Consider the following 22,146-nt stretch of genomic DNA (forward strand, 5'->3'; position numbering starts at 1 on the left):
CAAAATAAGGAACAGTTAACTCTTGGAAATAAACTAACCAAATTCCACATCTACTATAAAACACAAAAAATGAAAGTTAAACTAGCAGTTCAAGTTTTAAGTAACTCTGTTGCTAAATCGCTAACCTTCATGGAGGAGACTGGGGCTCAAAATTTCCAAGGTTGTCAAGCGACAGTAAAATTTATAGAATCAATTGATAGGTACTTAATCCATACAAAAGTATACATTCCTTCAATAATTCCCACAAATTAATTATTGCCTTTAGATGTTTTGATATCCTGAACTCACGGTCTCCATTCGCTAAAGGCTACAAAGCTCCTATTAGAAAAAATAAATTTGAGCTTACCAGAAAATCTTTAGAACAAACTAAAGAATTACTTTTAAACTTGAAAGACGAGGAAGGAAATCTTCTCGTTAAAGGCAAAAGGAAGACTGGCCCATTAGGGTTAGCTATTTCAATCACCAGCATCCTGGCAATATCAGAAAAACACCTCATGCCAGAAATGCCTCAATTAGAGTAAGCAATAGCACATGAAAAAATAAATTTGAGCTTACCAGAAAATCTTTAGAACAAACTAAAGAATTACTTTTAAACTTGAAAGACGAGGAAGGAAATCTTCTCGTTAAAGGCAAAAGGAAGACTGGCCCATTAGGGTTAGCTATTTCAATCACCAGCATCCAGGCAATATCAGAAAAACACCTCATGCCAGAAATGCCTCAATTAGAGTAAGCAATAGCACATGAAAATGAAAACATCTACATTAATCATTTAAATGCAACACTAACCAAATGTCTCCTTCCTTAAAGTTATTTACTTACCTACAAATTTTCCCAAGACCACTTGGAATTATTTTTCAACACAATTCGTGGAAAAGGAGGCTGGAATAATAATCCAACAACAAAACAGTTTGAAGGCGCTTACAAAAGATCTTTAGCGACTCGCCTTACTCCTACTTTAACCGGAAATGTAACTGCTCTTGGACGACACTGAAATCCCCAGGCTTTGCAATGTTCGCCGTTACCCGGAATATGACACTGAAATGCAGGCGTCAACAGTAGGAGAATTTCAAAATCAAGAAGATGACGAAATTAAAGAATTTTACATTCAACAAGAAAATTCATCCATTTTCCGAGAAAATTCAGTTTTCTACATTGCTGGCTTTGTGGTATCGCGTCTTGGAAAAGTCATACGCTGCAAAACCTGTCTCCAGGCACTCGAAGAGCCCCCAAATGAGCATAATTATGCTTTTAATATGCATTCGCGGTTTACGCAACTGAAAGACAATGGTGGGTTGCATAGACCATCAAAAAGTGTTTTTCAGCTATGTCGTTTAACGGAGTCCTGCATTCGTCAAAATGTATCAGTTTCTATGCCATGCAAAAACATAACTTTGACCATTGAACTTGCTGTTCTACGAACAATTGTAGGAATGGATATTTTCCCCGATCTACATGAGCACATGTTTGATGCGGAAGTGGGTATTGAACACCATGCAACCACTTTAATTAAAAAAACTATTAACTTATACTGCAAAGTCAGGCTTCACAAATTGGCTAAGGATAAAAATCTGGAATTGAAAGGCCAAGCCATCAGGCATAAACTGTCAAAGCTAATTTTATTTCAAGGCCAGTAACCAATAAACCAACCACTACCAACCTAACCCAGACCAAGTAGATATCTACTTTTGGCCTTGGCCAATAAAATAATTTTTTTTATTAAAATATTCACTTACGTTGCTTATACGAGTACAGATTATTACAATTTAATAATTACTTTTTATTTATTCCAGGCGAGTAATTATAATAATAAACAAGTTGGGAAAACCAAAATATTACCTCTCCGAGTCTAGAAGAGGACTACTTACAAACTTATTTACCCAGATATGGAAATGTTTCTTTTTTTTTATGAGCAAATAGTGAAGTTAAAATTTATGAAATATTAAAGCAGTATACAAAGCATAGCAAATATACTGTAAATCAGACGATATTTTACATCCAATAAGGATATACTTGTACACATTAAAATCATCCGATGGGGGAAAAACGGGAAATGAAGAGATAAAACTTTGGGGTGATATTACCTTTACGTGTTTGTAAAGGCCCAATTTTCTACTCCTCAACTGTACACCCTCTATGTTCAAAGCCATATTCACAAAAGGGTTGCCATGTAAACACTATCCTCTCGTTTCACCTCAACGATTTTCTTAGTTTGTCAACATGACTGTTAACGTTACATAACACCAAAGCTAATTTGTGGCCACACACACTGAAGGTAAATGGGCACCATAAAAAGCATGAAAACACGAAGCTATAATCCGATTGCGATCAGACCTTTCTCTGATCTGGGCTGCGTTCAGCAGAGCTCACCAAAAAAGACAGCGGATTTGGAAAACGTTTACCTGTGAGCTCTGTCGTCATAGCTTTTCTCCGGTCATCGGTGTTTTAAAAATGACGCTAGCGCAATAAAGCGTGCAAGGTACCAAGGCTTAACAAAAATTGTATGATAACATATTTTAAGAGATAGAAAACAACAACTTTTATAATTAAAATCAGAAACTAACATGTCTCTTAAACTTCTCGCGTGATCAACTTGTTTCACGCTAATTAAATAGCTCTAGTCCCATCATAATCAGCAAGAGCTATTTGTATTAATTCCTCCATGCTTTTTTCGCCAAGCTGAGAACTACGCGTTTTACGTCACGTTATCCAAAAACCCGACTATTTTCCTTGAAGACCGTGCTGGCTCAGCGCTGAGCACCGTGACGTCAAAATTCAATAACAAAATCCCGTTCTGTAGGACACTGCTAACAGCGCTGAGCTCTTCTGAACGCGGCCCAGATTTCCACCATGATTATAAAGTCTAAGCCTAATTATTTAAAAGTGTATTTAACTTTCGGCTCACTCTGAACCGTTAATGTCTCTGTATTACAGAAACGAAAACCAAACCCAAGCGTTTACTTTTTGGTTCGATAGGCCTATTGACAAATAAAAGTTCATTTGACCAATATAGATGCGTTCGTCTTGAAATCAATTTAGAAAAAATTATGCTATAAACAGATGTAGTATAGCTTAAGTAATATATAAACATCGATTTCAAATAATAATAATAAAAAATATTCTTGGCATATCAAAATGAAACAGAGCTTTATAGCTACAAAACCACTAAAGGCATCGAAATTACGAAAAATATTTCCATATATTAATTATACATTATGAGAAAACCAAATATTAAGGTTTTGTAGGATTTTTTTCCACAAAACAAAGCGAACTGCTAACGCGGTGCACTAACGGACGGACACACACAGACTAAAACATAGGCTAATTTTTAACTCTTTCCGTTTTAATTTTGAGTTGAGAAACTAGATTATCTTAAATATTAAAATAAATATAATTAATATTAAATATTTTCTTCGATAGTTGTTCGCCTTATTGAGCGTTACATCGCGTTGATAAAGAACAATTAGACATTCTTGAGAGACTTGACTAATATTGGCGTTTGAAATGAAGCATACTCCGGTTGCTTTGCTTTACTCAAATAGGTAGTATATAAGGGTGTCGATCTACAGCTAAAAGCAAGAACAACCGCAATTGCGAAAACCTTTGGTGGTGATCCCACCCTAGGGAGGCTAGACGTTTCTCGTAACCCTAGCTGATCGCCGCGAATGTCTTAAACCCAACGATGACGATGGAGTAGAAGCCAGGTGTACAGACTGGTGTCCAAGTGGAATGGACGAAGACCAGAAGATGGTGGTGATTAGAAGCCAGGTGTACAGACTGGTGTCCAAGTGGAATGGACGAAGAGAAGAAGATGGTGGTGATTAGAAGCCAGGTGTACAGACTGGTGTCCAAGTGGAATGGACGAAGACCAGAAGATGGTGGTGATTAGAAGCCAGTATGTACAGACTGGTGTCCAAGTGGAATGGACGAAGACCAGAAGATGGTGGTGATTAGAAGCCAGTATGTACAGACTGGTGTCCAAGTGGAATGGACGAAGACCAGAAGATGGTGGTGATTAGAAGCCAGTATGTACAGACTGGTGTCCGTGTGGGATGGACAAAGATCAGAAGATGGTGGTGTGAGAACTCAAGTAGAGGCGCCATTTCCGTGACTTTTGAAAGCAGTTCGGAAATGGCGAACACGTTTGCTCCGATTTGGAAACTGCGAACGCGGTCACGTGGGGTGTAAGTCAATAACAACAGCCACACACACACACACGTCGAAATTAGAACCTCTCCGTGACATACGTCACTCGGAGAGGTAAAAAGAAATAATCTACAGCTGTTAAATAAAGAGAAATAAAACCAAAAGTATACAGATTTATGATCTCTATACTTTTGTTAAAACAGAGCAAAAAAAATGATATCAGCATGACGACTTTAATACCTATTTTAGTTTTGAAACTTACCGATAGATGTCGCTTTATACGGCTACCCCCAGAAAATAGCGGCTGTCTGCTCGTTGCCCCTTCCGCGTCGACCTCCCATTGGATTGTGTATCTACCCTTTTAACATATCTATGGTTGAGTGTAAGTTCGCCGCTTTACTCGCGCTCCAAGTTTTCCTCTCGTTTTTCGATTCCTACTTCGTTCTGTTTCCGGATTTTTGCACATTTTGACGTCTAACGTCTTCCGTTAACGGTATTTAAACTTAATTTACAGTAATTTGGACTATTTTGGCCAAATGGTAGTATTCCCCCTCCACGGATTTTTAAAAGTTTGTACTCATTTCGGATAGTAAATGAGGTGGGGAACACGATGCCGTCAAAATTTTTCACCGCAAATGATTTTTTTTTAAAAAAAGAAAAAAGGTAGCACATATTACTTATGGTTGTTTGTATATTTGATATTTGGGGCGCATACACTTGTTTAGATTATGTTTGGGATATTTTAGGTTCAGGTTAGGTTAGGTTAGGTTCAGGTTAGGTTAGGTTTGGTTAGGTTAGGTTAGGTTAGGTTAGGTTAGGTTAGGTTTGGTTAGGTTTGGTTAGGTTAGGTTCAGGTTAGGTTAGGTTAGGTTAGGTTAGGTTAGGTTAGCTTAGGTTAGGTTAGGTACAGTTTCTATTAGATTTCTCCTTTTCCAAAATATTGCAATTTTCATTAAAAAAAATTAAAAAAAAAATTTCAAAATCATTTGCGGTGGAAATTTTTAACGGCATCGTGTTCCTCACCTCATTTACTATCAGAAATGAGTACAAACTTTTAAAAATCCGTGGAGGGGGAATACTACTATTTTACCACTATTTTTCGTGTATTCGCTGTATTTTGGTGTTACCTACTGACAGCGGTTTGCCATAGTTGTGGAAAAGCTCGTATTGTTTGTTCCGCGGGACTCATGACGGGTCATGTTCTATAACTGTGTTTGAGACCTTACTAAAAACACCTCCAGTTTGCATGGTCTACGTTTTTCGGTTTTCGAGTTCTCCGCTGCCCTATGGGAAACTTTTGACTTATGGCCGGTTCCAAGGACTTATGCCAAGTTTGTAAAGCACCCTTCTTCGGTAAGCAGAAGTCACTTCACTGCACTTTGGGCTGTAAGAAACGCGTACACGGAGCCTGTCACTCGGCTTCGTCTTTCACCTGTCGGGGTTGCAAACCGGACTCCATGACTGCTAGGGCTTCTAGAAGTCCAACTCGTCGGAGCAGCGGGATGGCTGGTAACAGTGTCCCTTCGCCTATAGTGGTCAATGAATCGTCGGTACCCCTATCTGTTATCCATGAAGCTCTCAATAAACTACTAGAGCCTGATAGTGTTACACGTGATCCTAACTCGATTTTGGATCGTATCCTGGCGAAATTAGACAGCACTGAGACGCTGGTCCATACTCTCCAGCAGCAATTAGTGAATCAACAGTCTATTATCAATGCTCAAGATATGCATATTAAGGAACTTTGCACTAGAGTAACGGCAATAGAAAAGAGCAGATGCGAAAACACTTTGCACACTGACGGTCAAAGTGACGGTATTTACAGCCCCGACTGGCCGTTTATTACCAACCCAGCGTCCTTTACTCTACTCCAACATACTTTCGAGTACCTTGCCCATGCCTCGGGCTTTCGGTTCCCAATCGGCGAGTGCCATCCGACCGCCCCCACCGAGGCCTGCCAAACCTGTCTTGACTGGCTCTGCTACTAATTCTAGGCTGAAGGCAGTCGCCAGAGGGTCAGGTCGACGTGGCCCCGTGCCCAAGGCACTTTTCGTTAGTCGCCTGGACAAGGATCTGCTCTCGAAAGACCTTATTGCTACACTTAAGAAAGACGCTGGCATTGCCAAGCCTATTTGTATTCGACTCAAAACGATGCACCCTGACGCCGATCATTCATCCTTCTATGTCGCCTGTGAGGATGATAGTGATTATGCCAAACTATCTGATCTTTCATTTTGGCCTGTCAATTGCATCATCACTGAGTTCAATGGCGTTCCCCGTGACGCTAACAAGCATAGTAGTGAACTAGACAATATTGACACCGCTCCCAAACAATGATATCTATCAATTGCGTATCAAAATGTCCGTGGTTTAAGGACAAAATTTATTGAATTTTTTAGAAATGTTGCTACTCAGGATTTTGACATTATTTGCTTAACTGAAACCTGGGTTAATTCTACTCATTTTACTGCTGATTATTTTCCAAACCATTATAATGTTTTTCGGTCCGATCGCCCAGATCCGAATTTTAATAACGTTCGGGGTGGAGGCTCATTGATTGCCGTTCGGCGTTCCTTGCACTGCTGTCGGCGTCATGACATTGAGGGAACATCAGAGAGTGTGTTCATTGAAATTAAGGCGTCAGCCCATCGTTCAATCGTAATTGGTACTGCTTATTTTCGACCTTCCCTAGATGACATGACCTATGCCCTCTATAAAGACAGCTTAGTGCAGGGTTTAGCTGGCGGCTCATCTGATATTATTTTGCTCGGCGACTTTAATCTACCTGGAGTCGACTGGCTTAGCTGCGGGACTCGGGGCTGTTCTGCTCCTATACGTACTAAAGCTAACCACATCTTTGACGTTTGCTATGACTTAAATCTCCGTCAAGTTGCCCCTCCAGTCTCACATGGTAATCTGTTGGACTTGTGCCTAACGAATATAAATGGTTTGGATATTGATAGTCTTAATGATCCCTTTGTGCCCATCGATGCCTTCATCCACCCTTTTTAATTACCATGTCTGATTTAATTGGTTTGCCACCTCCACCCTCGGACCCATTTTATATGTATAGCAAAGGTGATTATTATCTATTGTACTCAACTTTGCGCGACATGAATTGGGAAGTTTTACTCGGTTCGCAGGACGTTAACTATTGTGTGGAAATCCTTACCGGTCGTCTTCGGGCGGTTATGGAATTGGCTATACCACGTATGGTGCACAGCGGCAATCCTGGATTTCCTCCCTGGTATTCACTGGCACTCCGCACTGCTATTAAGCGGAAAAAGTACCATTTTAGAAAGAAAAAACGCTCTGGGGCTCTAGCTGACATAATAGAATTTAAGCGCATGCGTGCAGTAGTCACGCGGTTACTCACACGCGATAAAGCCACTCATTTCGCAAATGTGTGTCATGATGCTTGGTCTCACCCGCGAAAGTTTTGGAATTATGTTAAGGGTAACATCCGCGAGGACTCACATTCTATCACACTGAAACTAGGCAAAGACATGGTTTCTGACCCTGAAAAATGACCTTAATTGGGATCGTGTATAAAGAAAACTATTCATTCGTTAAGTTTGGGAACCATCTTAAATGAAAGATAACAGTCCATAGATGTGCCTTTTCTTAGTTTCATTAGATAAATTAAGTTTAAGTATTGATTTTTATCATTAAAAACACTTACTATGACTTACGTTGTTTTGGGTATTGAAGTTACAGTGTTTTAGCACTGTTAGAGAAACGCATTTTAGCCCTAATTTATTATATTGGATTTACGGCGTTTTTGTCGTGATTCACGCCGTTTGAGGGACTTTAGCTAGATAAACATGGCGTTTGAGCTCTCGGTTAAAATTAAAATTTTGGATTTGGAATTAAACTGGAGGCTAATTAGGTACGATTTTTATTGTTTTCACAACAAAAAACGTCAATGAAATTTACTAAAATTAATTTTAAATTTAAAAGCCAACAGAATATTTTATTATTAACGAATTTCTCTAAGCTAATTTCGTTAAGCCTCGGTCAAGGTAGCGTTGCCGTTATGTAAAAAAATTATAATGTTTATACAATTAAAAAAAATAAAAAAATATAATGTTTATACAATTAAAAAAAAAATAAAAAAAATTATAATGTTTATACAATTAAATAAAAAAAATTATAATGTTTATACAATTAAATAAAAAATATAATGTTTATACAATTAAAAATAAAAATAAAAAAAAATTATGTTTATACAATAGAAATAAAAATTCGCCTTTTCCTGAACCTACGTGAAACATAATGTCAACATTATTTTTCATTCAAGGAAACTTACAATTATAATGCTTATAATGTTTTTTAGTTTTTTCCGGTGTCATCCTCCATTCTTTTTTCTTCTTCCTCAATTTTTTTATTTTCCTCCATTTTTTCTACTTTCTCCTCTTTTTCTTCTTTTTTTTCGTCTAATATTTGATGGATATAAAATTAATTGACAGTAACTAAGAATATTGTCCTTTGTTCAACAAAAGACCCAGGTAAATTTATAAAATTATTTTCTTGTCCTACCTTCCTTAATTGTGCAATTTTTGGCAATATGCCCCGGTTTTTTTGCAGTTGTAGCAAATCCTTTTTCCACTCGATTTTCCGCCTCTACGCCCACCTCCTCCCCTACCTCCACGTCCCCCTCTTCCTCCACGTCCTCCTCCACGTCCCCCTCTTCCTCCACGTCCTCCTCCGCCATAAAAACTAACGAGGCATCCTTTGTTAAAATGGTTTACAACGTTTTCCAGTTTCTAAGCCTAAATGAATTATAAAAAAACGTCTTGGTTTGGACCAAGACCGAAAAAACAAACGATATGTGTGAGGTTTATCAATTGGCTGAAGTTTCAGATATTGCAATTTTTTTTAGTTATTTTTATCCATTTAATCCTTAAAAAATATTAAATTCAATCAACTGATTTTACTGTTAATCGATCCATTCCCTCTAAATTAATTGAAAAAATTACATATCTACGCTTTTTCAAGAACAATTACATTTTCCGAAAACATTTTATCATGAAATTAATTATTTTGAAGGGAGTACGTGCTGAGGGATCAATAATGAATATTTGAAACACTCTGTCTAAAAAGACCAAGCGAACTTTGACATAATTCGAAAGGAAAATGTAAATTTTTAAAAGTCGATTCCAAACCAGGGTGTTGCACGAATTCATACATTTAATTTCGTATATCGAAATGCTACATTTCTAATGTCGCGACTATGAAGGAAAGGTTGCACTGCAATTTCCCTCTTCGTACTTTAGAGTTTTATAACCACCCCTTTCTACATTGTTGGCGTTACTTGTACACCGGTAACGTATTACGCATAATCATTTTAGCACGCGTAAATACCATTTCGGAAAACACACAGTGGCGAGTCCACCATTGGGTATTCTCCCTCGTACCAAGGGTCACCGCCAGACGGTAACAAAGTTGACTACAAGCAGGAGGCTAGTCAACTTGCACTGCCTATAGCGGTGCTTCTGGGCGAGAGAGAGAGAAGACCTTAATGGCGGCATCACACCTGTGTTTTAATTCTCTGTATGTATAATTTCTAAAATGGTCTACTCTCTTACAAATGTACACCGATTAGACTGAGTGATCGGTCCTTCAGGCGCTAGCGAGTGTCAAGCCACAACAATAATAATTCTTGTACACGAACGTTTTATAGTTTTAGGTTATTAAGGTTGGTGGGCAAGTCCGGAGAGTCATGTACCGTTCACTAATGTGAAAAGGTTTCGACCTATATGGTAATATTTGCTGGGTGTATTGCGTCGGCTCAGATGACCCAAAACACTGGAACCACTGGTGATTGTAAAATTTTATATATTGGGGAAATGGAGGAAGGGGGGGTTAAAGGCCGACTTCCACCGAAAAGGGTTCTTACGAACTGAAGACCGTGCATCGATTCTTAACAATAGAGCGACCATGCCAATTTTCGAGTCCCCACTGGGGCAAAATTTGGAGGGGTTCTTACGAACTGAAAACCTTGCTATGCGGGTTCTTACGAACTGAAAACCTTGCTATGCGGGTTCTTACGAACTGAAGATAAACAATAGAAAGTCTCTTAAATATTTTATTCCCGATTTTTACGACCCTCTGAAGGAAAATATCTATTGTTTATCTTCAGTTCGTAAGAACCACCGTATCAAGGTTTTCAGTTCGTAAGAACCCCTCAAAATTTTGTCCAGCGGGGATTCGAAAATCGGCACGGTCGCTCCATTGTTACTCTCGATGCACGGTTTTCAGTTCGTAAGAACCCTTTTCGATGGAAGTCGGCCTTTAAGTTAATTGTGACCTTCTTCGTTTAACTGGTAATGAATGGAGTGAATATAACAAGCCATTGGTACTGAAACGTATTTCTTTTTATGTAATCTTTACCCTTACCTTTGGTTATATACCGTTATCATATTTGTCCAGTGTTACAGATAGCTACCTACTAAATGAAACCACACAGGATAAACGATGTTGCTTTGTCTTAAATAGACGACATTAGTTATTTAGTTTATTAACTAGTCTGAACAAAATAAATTTAAATTATCATATTTTTTTGAACATCAGTCTTCTTAGCAACTTACAGATTTAAACTTTTTTGGGTGCAAATTTGAAAATTTGTCAAGCCAGCAACAATTAAATCTACGTCCGTCAAGGTGCTTACACGAAATCCCTTGAAAATAATTAATTTCATGATAAAATGTTTTCGGAAAATGTAATTGTTCTTGAAAAAGCGTAGATATGTATTTTTTTCAATTAATTTAGTAAAATCAGTTGATTGAATTTAATATTTTTTAAGGATTAAATGGATAAAAATAACTAAAAAAAATTGCAATATCTGAAACTTCAGCCAATTGATAAACCTCACACATATCGTTTGTTTTTTCGGTCTTGGTTCAAACCAAGACGTTTTTTTATAATATCTGTCACTTCAGTCTTAATGTAATTAAATTTTGAATAATTATGTTAGCTTTACCGTATATATATATATATATTTATATACGTGGGCTATTTATATATATAGGCGCTAGCCCACTTGCGAGAAGGTTCAAGGTAGTTTGACCATAAAGGATAGGTTTGACTAAATTGACTCTGCGAGACTTCAAAATTCCAATCGTGCCGAGACTGCCGACTGCCGCGTAGTTTTAAATCTAACTTAATACCACTACCAAAACCTGGTACCACTTGGCAAGCCCTTCATTTGGGTCTAAACTCTAGAGTGTTGCGGTTTATTGTGGTAGAAAGAGAAAAGTTAAGAGTAGAAATTGGAAGAAAGCTTGAATTTTTAAACTGGTCCCGCCTCAATTCCCATCAAAAAACTTAATTATTAATTTTTTCAATTAAAAACTGGTCCAAGCAACCAATAAACTGGTTTTGGACCAGTGGACGTGTGCTATTTCTAAGTCTGGTAGTGTTAAAATTGTAACAATACTCCTGTTAAAAAGGCACAAATACTGTAACATCCCCCCCCCCCCAAACTTTAAGTTTCGCTATTTTCAATGGCTCTCTTTCAATATGGGAAATGACAATTTATTTAAGTGTAAGAATTAAACAGGAAAATGGAGGCTGAGTGTAAGATAAGTGTAGTTTTAATTATAATTTGTTAGTTTAGTTATAAGGTATCCATGAATTTTCCAAAAACATTCGTTTTTTGGGTTGATTTCACATTAATTATACTTGATTAAGTTTAATTTAACGGTTTATCTAGTGTGGATACAAGTTTCGATAGAATATTAACTTTAATTGCAATTACTCTAAAATATGTAAGAGCTTTCGATGTATTTTAATGATGAATTAAATTAATTTGAAAGTGAAATAGGAAACATCTGTGGTTGTGCGAAAAACTTGTGATGTTTTAATATTAATTTGCGCGTGGTTCGTGAGAGTGGATTAAGCTTAAAAGTATAATTTCTTGGAATTTTTTACCCTAATTGCAACGTTTAGTGAAGTTTAACATTTTTGCCAGTCATTATTTTACCCAAAACTTTTGAATTTCGCGCCAATTAATGTACTTTAATGATAGTTTAAATTAACTTAAGTGTGAAATAGAAAACATTGGGATTTATACCAATGGCTTGGGTAGTTTTAAATAAGATTAAAAGTTATTTGAGTTTTTATCCAAAAAATGAATATATTTGGTTTAATTTCACGGTAATTATATTTAATTGAGTGACAATTAACGTAGGATTGTGTTTCGGCAGTGTACATTTAGGTTATAAAATGACTTTCAATATATACTTCACGTTATTTGCAATTTTTAGTGGAGCTTTTGAATCTTATTTTACCCTACACTTTCGAATTTCGCGCCTACTAATGTATTTTAAAGATAATTTAAATTAACTTAAGTGTGAAATTGAAAACAAGGGGCTATACTAACAGCTTGTGCAGTTTTAATCTTAATTAAGTATTTTATTTCAAAGTTACTCGAGTTCTCATCCAAATATGTATATTTCATGATTAAATTCACGTTAATTATACTTAATTAAGTTGAAATTAATGAAGGATTGAGGTTTGGCAGTGTTGATTTTGCTTACAAAATGAGTTTCAAATCACCTTAATTGTAAAGTTTAGAAGAGTTTTTCATTCTTGCCAACACAATGTGTTAAACTTTTATCATACCACGTGCTAAATTTGCGGCAACATAAAGATCATCTATAACATATGTTAATGAATGATGTGATTCTATAGTTTAGCAACTTTGGCTTCAATAACAGTAATTAAATTAAATACCTAAACAATTCATAGCAATTTAGACGAATAAACAAACGGCAATGTGAACTGTGGAGATTGCGAACAACGTAACCCTCCGTTACCGACGTGGTTACGTTGGAAAAATCTGCGCTGATGTAAACATGGAAATTATTTGACTAATTAAATTACATAACGACACTGTCCTCCTGGATTAATTAGCACCACTGTTACTTATATTTATAAATTAACAAAATCCACTCCATAAACTATCTCTGTTACACCTGCATTTTAGGCATGCCACCTATTTTGCTCCTTAAACTTTCTCAAAGTATATTCTTGAAACACTGTCCATCATCCAATACCGCGGCTCGTCCAACTTTTAATAGCGATTCAACAGATAACGCCGTCTGCCGTAAAATATCCGTCAAAAGAATTATCCCCAAATATCCACCCACTGTATTAGCAACTAGGAAATTATAAAAAATCATTAAAGCATATCCAAATCTCTAAATATTTAGACGTTTTCAAACCGCTACCAACAACCCTGCATTTCTGAATACTGAGTCTAATTCATAAGTTCTTATTTCTCATATGTCAGTGTGGAACTAAAAATTCTCGGGTTGGAACATCTTGTTTTTCTGATCGTAATATTTAATACGGAGCTAAGTTGATATAGATAAAATTAATAATTGTTAGGCTTATTTGCTGTTGTTTTGAACGTCACGTTTTTTGTTATAACTTTTGATTTTCTGAACCGATTTACAATTTGAAAATAGTTTCGGATTCTACGTGACAAGACGCGTGCAACGATAGCATTGTTGATCCATTTGAAGCATTATTTCGTAACGTCATTATCGGGGGCTTTACTATTTCCGCTATGGCTAACGCCCTATTAGCGCCACAGTGTCATTTGTAATTTTAAAATAAGTTTGAGAAGTAAACCTATTTAGAAAGTCCTATTTTGTTACTCTAGCTCATGGGGCAACACATCAAAATACAATTTGAATCGACTACTAATACTTCAAAAAAGAGCTCTAAGAATAGTGGACAATAAACCATACCTGGCTCCAACCGCCCCGATATTTAAATCCCTCCAGGTCCTTTCTATCTATCAACTATATGAATTTGCTTGTTTATTACTGATTTTTAAATCACTAAAATCTAACATATTTAACCCGTTTCTTTTACGAACACCGTCCGAGCACCATACACGACAATACCTACTATTGGAAATAGAATACGCGCGCACCTCAACAAAATTCAATTCTATCTTTTGTAAAATGACCAAGCAATTCAATGACCTAAACTCTTCCCTAAATATAAGCATAGGTAAATTAAAACTGTAGCGCGGCAGTATATTTTAAATCGAATAACATTAAATGGTAACATATGAGAACGGTTAATGTTTCAATCTAATTCTAGAAATCTATCTACTCTAACGTCTAAAAATTCTAGAAATATATCGACCCTAATTTTTAACTTTACTTTATAACTCATTTAAACTAATGTGTAATTAAGTGTAGATTTTCCTCTTTTTTCGTTATTATGCTTAATCGTAATTTTAAAATTTCAATTCACTAGTGTCCAACACCCTTTGTTCCTATACTTAAACTAATATATTACAACTAAATATATTAAAAGTAAACATAACATTAATGAAAACAAAATAAAAGGAATGATTAAACAACTATGTATAAAATATGGAATACGGCTAAAAGTCATTTTTTGACTTGGCCTTGAATTGTAATGGGCAAGACCGTAGTGGAAAAAAAAAATAAATAAATTATTATTAAATAGGAACAAAATGGCAGCCAAATGAAAATGTCCAGAAACTTTTGTCCGGGACTGTACATGACCATCAGCATCCAATTGGATAACTTTGGCATAGCGTAATTCGTGGTCATTTTTCAACATTTTTCCATTATTTCCAATTGGGTAATAGGTGGTTTTATGGAAATAGGCCTCTTTGAGACTACTGTGAAGCCTTTTACCACCCACTACATCCGTTAAATTGTCCTGATTAACAGACCCAACTTTTTGGACTCTCCCGGCAATATCTTTAAATTCACTAACCATCCCTGTAAGATGGTAATTGTATGCAGAATATAATTGCCTTTTCAATTGTAAAATTTTACCCGCTGTCAATTGGCATTTTAGGTTTCGTGAGAGTAACTTTGAATTCCCCTCTCTAGTCAAGCTGTCCAAAGATTTTGTCGCAGATAATCTTTCAATCAAATAATCAGTCAATTGAAAGGTAAAGATAAAGGGGAAAATGAAAGCACTGTTTGGTTGTTTTAGTACTTGAGCCTCTTGAGGACGTAAGCGCAACTTCATTGGGCCAACAATGTAAACTCAAAGTGAACAGTGAGTAGTTTTGCCGTTTTAAAGAAATTGCAAAGGATCTACACTCTAAAATAATTAAGCAAGCGAAAGAAGAAAAAGATCAGAAGTGGATGTTGGAGAGATGGGAAAGATTCTCTGCCGCGATGTGCTACTCAATATATACGAGCACTGTATTGTTATAGGAAATAAGGTGTCCCACAAAAGGAGCCACCCTGTCAATTGCTGACTTAATCAAAAAGTGGACGGAGAGAATTATGTTTTGAAGAAGAAACATAAATATTACGGACAGATTCTGTTGGGGAATGGCATTTTTAAATTTTGAACAATGTCGCTTAAAGCAGCGCTTCTCAAACTGTGGTCCGTGGACCGGCACCGGTCCGCGGACATGCGGCTGCCGGTCCGTAGGCAAGCGCCGGCAGACTCTGCCTTTCCCTGCTATAAACGGCCGTTTCTCTGTTTCTAGTCCCTCCTTATATCAGTAAAGATAAAAAAGACCAAAGTCGTATTTACCTTCTTGAATTTTCATCTTAACGGATCACATGCGCCGATTTAGGTGCGCGAGAGTTAGAGATCGAGCTGTTCCATTATAGTTACCCTTTTTGACCTAACCCCTTTAGTTAAAGTAGAATTGGCCTCGGTTTATTTTACGAACCCCGCTAGGTGTCACCAAGTTCTGACTAATGAGAGGCGTGCCCGAGAAATATCTTTTTCATAAGATCTCTGCGACTCAACGTCTATTATTTTAGCATATTAAGCTTATTCACTATTTGAAATTTAAGCGTTTTCCGTTATATCTGTACTAATTTTTATACCGTTAGTACCCATTCTGTTAAAAAATATGGTTTCTAAAAAAATTGAACATCTATTTTGTTGTTGGAGAATAGTTCACATTTTTTGGTAAGGGATGGTGAAAAGAGGCCCAGTGGCTCATCCTTGCCATTAAAGGAATACCGAACTGATTTAAAAATTATCTCAAATCTAAAGAAAACCGTACTTTTTTGAGAGTTTAAATTCTTCTGATTCCAAAAATATGCTTAATAAATATTTAAATAGGAGGGAAAACACAGAAAAAACACTTCGAAAACTTGAAATTTGGGGGCAAAAGAAAATTTGGGGAGAAGTTTTTGGCGGGTATTTCTCCTCGCTACGTCACTCACGGCATCTCGCGGAAAAGCCAAGCGCGCGCCCGAGACTCCCGAGTCTACTAATGCCGTGCGAATCTGAATAAAATAGGCTTAACGCGGCGCTGAGACACTAACAGGGGTCACGTGAGCGACATCAAGAGAGAAAATTTCTCCTTACTACGTCATCAAACGAAACAAAATTTAGCTAGGCCTTTTCCAAACACAAAACTTTGATTGCAATGTACAAATTTCTACGAAACCAAATACAAAAGTAAACATATCATAATAAACTAGATTTTTCAAGGATTTTTTTCGTATTTTAAGTTTTTGGATGACGAAAATTATAGCACTCGTCATCCACAAACTCTTTAAGTTGTAATCTCATAATAATGGTTTACACACGTATATAAATAAACTACTAATGTGTTTACCATTTTCTCATTCATTAAACTTGGAAAATTGCACTTTATACCAAACAAAAAATATATCTGGTCCGTCATACATAGTTGAAAGAAAAAACCGGTCCGCAAGATTAAAAAGTTTGAGAAGCGCTGCCTTAAACAACCTTAATATATGCATCTATCGCTTTTTTTAATTCTTTGCAAGTGCAGGAATTCAATTTTAAAATAGTCAATTGTTCAATCCTTTTCAATATCTCTCAATTGCTGTGGAAACTCTACTCTCTCGCTATACCTTAACCGTATTCTTAGTATACCAGTATGATTTGTAACATTTGTCCATATCAAAGCTGAATCATACCTCGCCACACAAAAAGCAAATGTCCCCAAAACATGGAAGCCACAACCCAATCACACATAAGCTAGGCTCCCACTTAACCAAAATAATTATTAAACAGTTAAATACTCACAAAGATTGGCAAAATCAATCTCCTTCAGTAATACGTAGCGCTTAAATATATTATTTTCCGAACCAAATTAATCGAGCAAATTTAACGCTTAACTTCTTCTCTTGAAATTCTATCAAAGAGTGATTCAACTGTTTAAAAAAAGGTTTCGCAAATAGGGCGCTATCATATCAACCGCAATTCCGTCATATTTAAAAAATATACATTGTCAACACTTTTTTAGACACAATAGTGGAAGTTTTAGCCTCATTTAAAACATTTAAAACATTATCTCATCTACAAATAGCTTACACATGTCTTTTTTACCAATACCTAGCCGTTTGGATTTTTCTAAAGCAATCTTAGCACCAAAATATTTTTTGATACAAAATAAATGTTCTATATTCTTCATTTTTGAAAATATATTTTTAAGCGTTTATAATGATTACTCTCTACACCTACACCAATCTTACACAAACACAAGGAGTATAAATCCACTAGTGGAAGCGGTGTTTTTATTGAAAATATATATTTTTAAGCGTTTACCATGATTACGCTCTACAGCTTCACTAATCTTACACAAACAAGGAGTACTATAAACCCACAACTGGAAGCGGTATTTTTATTCGAACGTAAAACAATTTCGCTTAAGTTAATCATCTCTAGGCATCGTTAAAAATGTCTCTATCACTCCTAGGTAACTGTATGCACAGGATTTTACGACATTGTAACTCAAATTCATCTGATTATGTTTTAACAAGGTTAAATCTAACTGGGAGTAAGATGAAAGGAGTAGAAGCTTATCTGTCTTAGGAAATATGAAATTTTATCTTAACAGTTAAGTTTATAACGAAAAAACGCGGAAGGGGAAATCGAGCACACAACAGCGATTTTTGGGGGTGGAAGGTTAAGAGCGCCATCTGTCGTCCGTGCCAAAGTTGAACTTCCTCTCAAAACGCAATGAGAAAGTGGAGAAAATAATGCCATCAGCTATTTAACTGCGTCGATATATTTAACGACTTGACCCATGACATGAGCGTAACACTGGCTTTTATGAATCCTATTTATTGTTGGATGCTAGGAAACTTGGTAGACGTAACAGTCTGTACTAGTACCCAAGCATCCTTCAATAAACGCCTGGCAACATTGTATTACGCATGGTACAACTAAAAAATAGGATGTGTATTTATCTTTCGACTCACTCCAAGCCTTTAAGCCCTCATTACAGAGGATTTGAAACACTATCGTAATTCCTAGTGTCTCGAATCTCTACGTTCCTGTCCATTATGAACAGTGCTGAGAGAATGATACATCAGAAAGAGCCATTCAAATCGAATTGCCGAAAATATTATCCATATTTTCATTTCATATAACAGAGAAAACAAATTATTATGGTTCTGAGAGGAGCTTCCCATTTTGGTTGTTGTTCTCAAAAATATATCGCAATGCAGGGCCTCGATAGATATAGGAGGCAATGAAGGAAATATATCACAACGCACGGGCCTTGTTGGATATAGGAGGGAATGAAGGAAATATATCACAATGCCTGGGCCTTGATAAATACAGGAGGCAATGTAGGAAATATAACGCAATGCACGGGCCTTGATAGATATAGGAGGCAATGATTTAACGACTTCGGTACTTGGGTTTATCTTTAATATTAAAATAAATATAATTATTTTTAATTATTTTAATCGCCAGTAAATAACATTAAAAATAGTTAAATCGTTTAAAATAAAGTTGTTCCTATAATCTTTCGAAACTTTGCAAATATTGACGTTTAAAGTGAAGGGTACCCCTCTTGCCCGCTTTTTTCAAATTTTGGGGTATATATAAGATTCGTTTCCATTATAATAATAGATAAAAACGCATTCGCGTGAACCGATGGTGGAAGCCCTGCCATTGGGAGGCTAGACGTTTCTCGTAACCCTAGCCGATCGCCGCGTATATCTTGAAACCAATAATAGATAAAAACGCATTCGCGTGAACCGATGGTGGAAACCCTGCCATTGGGAGGCTAGACGTTTCTCGTAACCCTAGCCGATCGCCGCGTATATCTTGAAACCAAACGATGACGAAGGAAAAGAAGCCAGAATGGACTGACTGGCGTCCATGTGGAATGGACAAAGACCTGAAGATGGTGGTGCATAGAAGCTGGTGTCAATGTGGAATTGACGAAGAACAGATGATGGTGGTGCATAGAAGCTGGTGTCAATGTGGATTTGACGAAGAACAGAAGATGGTGGTGCATAGAAGCTGGTGTCAAGGTGAAATTGACGAAGAACAGAAGATGGTTGTGCTTGGAAGCTAGCAAGTACAGACTAGTGTCCATGTGGAATGGACAAAGACTAGCAGATTGTGGTCCTTAGAAGCCAGTTAGTAAAAACTGGTGTTGGTAGATGAATAGCCAAATTTCCGTGAACCGCGAACGCGTTCCGGAAATCGGGTATTTGTTTGCTCCGATTTGTAAACTGCGAACGCGGTCACGTGGGGTCTGACAGACAGACAGACACACAGACACACAGACAGACAGACAGACACGGCCGGTGTAATACCTCTCCGTGACATACGTCACTCGGAGAGGTAAAAAGGGGGGCTTTCATTCAAATCAATCGTGCATGCAATATTTCTCCTCAGATGCTTTATGTTAAAGGAGGCTTAAAAGAAATCGGGCCAATTAACAAAGATTGACTTAGGCTACTTTCATTTGGAAAGCTCTTCTGTGGAGGTATCTTCATTGGGATCCTCATCTTGGGAATGTGAAACCTCACTACGTCTTTCTATTTCTTCGGTCAAATCCTGAGTTGGCTCCCCTGCTCTTCCCACAATAATTTAAGGGTCTAGTAGCCCAGCGTATTCGAATCGCTTCCCTCGTCTGAAGCTTGAGTATCTTATCGAAAGCCATTTTCTCAATTCTCCTAATATATTTGGAGAAGTTGGAGGTCTTCGTGAACTCCACCACCATTGCGTCACGAGACTCTTTGAGTTTACTTAGCTTAAATAGGGTTAGGCTTGGTACTTTCCACCTAAAGGAGGGCATGCCACCGTCCTTTAGTGAGGCATGAATATACGCGTTCGGCGTTCTGCAAGAAGCCGCAGCCAATCCCCGACGGTTTGACGAACATGCGTGTCAACCTTATTAAGTTGGCCTATGGTCGGACGACCTAGTTCCAACTGGTAGCAAAGGCTACACCAGGATATTCAACCTTTGATAAGGCTTGAGTGGTGCTTTCCGAAGAAGGCAAAGTCCAGGTCTTAAGTCGAAGTCTCTACAAGATTTTATCCCGGATGCCTGGAACTGGATTCCGAGATAAGCCCAAGCTTCATTGACTTTAATGGTTGGTAATGGAACACCCCCGATGGAAAAGGGGTTTCGTCACTTACGATTTTAATCTTCTTCTCTCGACCCGAAGGGACGAGAGAGAGTGTGGCTTTTGGAGACGTTCACGGCTAAACCCATCTCGGCAAAAGAAGAGGACATGATGTCCAACAACTTTTGTAGCCCCACCCGAGAGGATGCCAGTTGATTCAAGTCATCAGCAAAGGCAGCGGCATTAAGAGGCACAGTCGACTTGTTGACACGGAACCCAATGTGCTTGGGGAACCGTTCCAAAACAATATCTATTACATAGTTGAAAAATAAAGGGGTCTCCTAGTATAAAGAGGAAACGGCTTAGAAAATTTGCCTGCTGACTGAAACATCGCTGTGGAATACGTGTAAAGATGGTTGAGGTGAGACAGAAACCGGGGCGGAAGCCCCACTCGCCTAGCCCCATGCGAGACAGAATCAAAGGCCGCTAAGTGCAACGTCGCAATATGAAGCTCTTTCGTATGTAAGAACGAGCTTCTGATAACCTCATGCAGCAAGAGTACATTTTCCACGTTGCCGTCTACTGCAATGAAACCCTTCTGCCTCTCATTGATACTAATCGAGCTTCGGAGTCGGTTAGCTAACACCCGATGAAACCATCGTGCAAACACGGACGAAACCGTGATGGGAAGAAACTTCGAGACGTCCTCGATATCATCCGTCTTTGGGATGAAAATGGTTCTATTTTGCAACGGAACTGGTGGTAATTGGTCCACAAAGATGAAAAGATTGAACAACTTCTGAACGATGCGAAGCGGCATTCCCAGCATTAAGCGAACAGAAACCCCATCCGGACTGGCGGGCGACGCAAGCCGGGGCTTGGCAACTGAAAGTTCCTCAACTGAGAACGGATCCCAGAAGTGGAAGACAGGAGGCCGAAAATCCACATCCGCTAGACACGGGGAGAATCACTCGAAAATACTTGGTCCCAATATTTGGAAAACTCCCCAACTGGGGGGCTCTTCCGCTGTGACTCCAAAGAATCACCCAATACAAGATTGGCGCATCGTGTGGCATCGCTCTTAAACAATTGCTGAACCCGAGCAAATTGTTGCCTTTTAAGTTGTTTCTTAGAAACCTTAGCGGCCTCTCTTCGCTTTTTACGGCTGTCTCTAGCCGATTTCTTTGGCTGTTGATGGTTTGCGGTTGGTGGGAGCAACCGTTTTTGAAGAGGAAACGACATTGGTCTTACAAAACACGGATATATACCAATCGTTTAGATCGGTGATGATATCGTGACCTGCAACGGCACCTTCAATGATGGAATCCAGTCCCGTCTCTTTTTGTGTTAATCCTGATTTCTCTTTAAGAAGGCTTTCCTGGGCCAACTTGAGATAATCGGGCATTAACAACGGCTCACCTGCGGGAGCCGGCATTTCCTCCCTGGAATTCATCGCACCGTCTAGAGCTGGGTTTAATGGGCTGGGTGGGGGTGTCGCAATGTCAATAAAGCCCGGTGAGTCAGCCGGGTTTACCGATGTGAAGAAGGCATCGGGGGTTCCCACGTCCCCAACGACCGAAGCCGTCGTGGTCACCCTTGACATATCAGTGTTATTGTCAGTATGGCTGAAAAGAAAAGTTTGCACATCAGGAGACCCCGATTGCGAGAACAGGTGAACGAATTC

At 38.0% G+C, this 22,146-nt stretch overlaps 1 long non-coding RNA gene across 1 annotated transcript; it reads right to left on the reverse strand.

The window, feature by feature from the left end:
• Positions 1 to 161: 161 nt before the first annotated feature.
• On the reverse strand, positions 162 to 971 carry LOC149662756 (uncharacterized). Its single transcript, XR_016368658.1, has 3 exons — positions 820 to 971; positions 379 to 507; positions 162 to 318 (listed from the first exon to the last, which is right to left on the reverse strand). It is a non-coding gene; the product is annotated as an uncharacterized LOC149662756 (long non-coding RNA).
• Positions 972 to 22,146: the final 21,175 nt, after the last annotated feature.

The sequence above is a fragment of the Phalangium opilio genome, unplaced genomic scaffold, assembly GCF_054372755.1.
Source record: "Phalangium opilio isolate 3A_F unplaced genomic scaffold, DU_Popi_V2 ptg000063l_1, whole genome shotgun sequence".
NCBI classification, from domain to species: Eukaryota; Metazoa; Arthropoda; class Arachnida; order Opiliones; family Phalangiidae; genus Phalangium; species Phalangium opilio.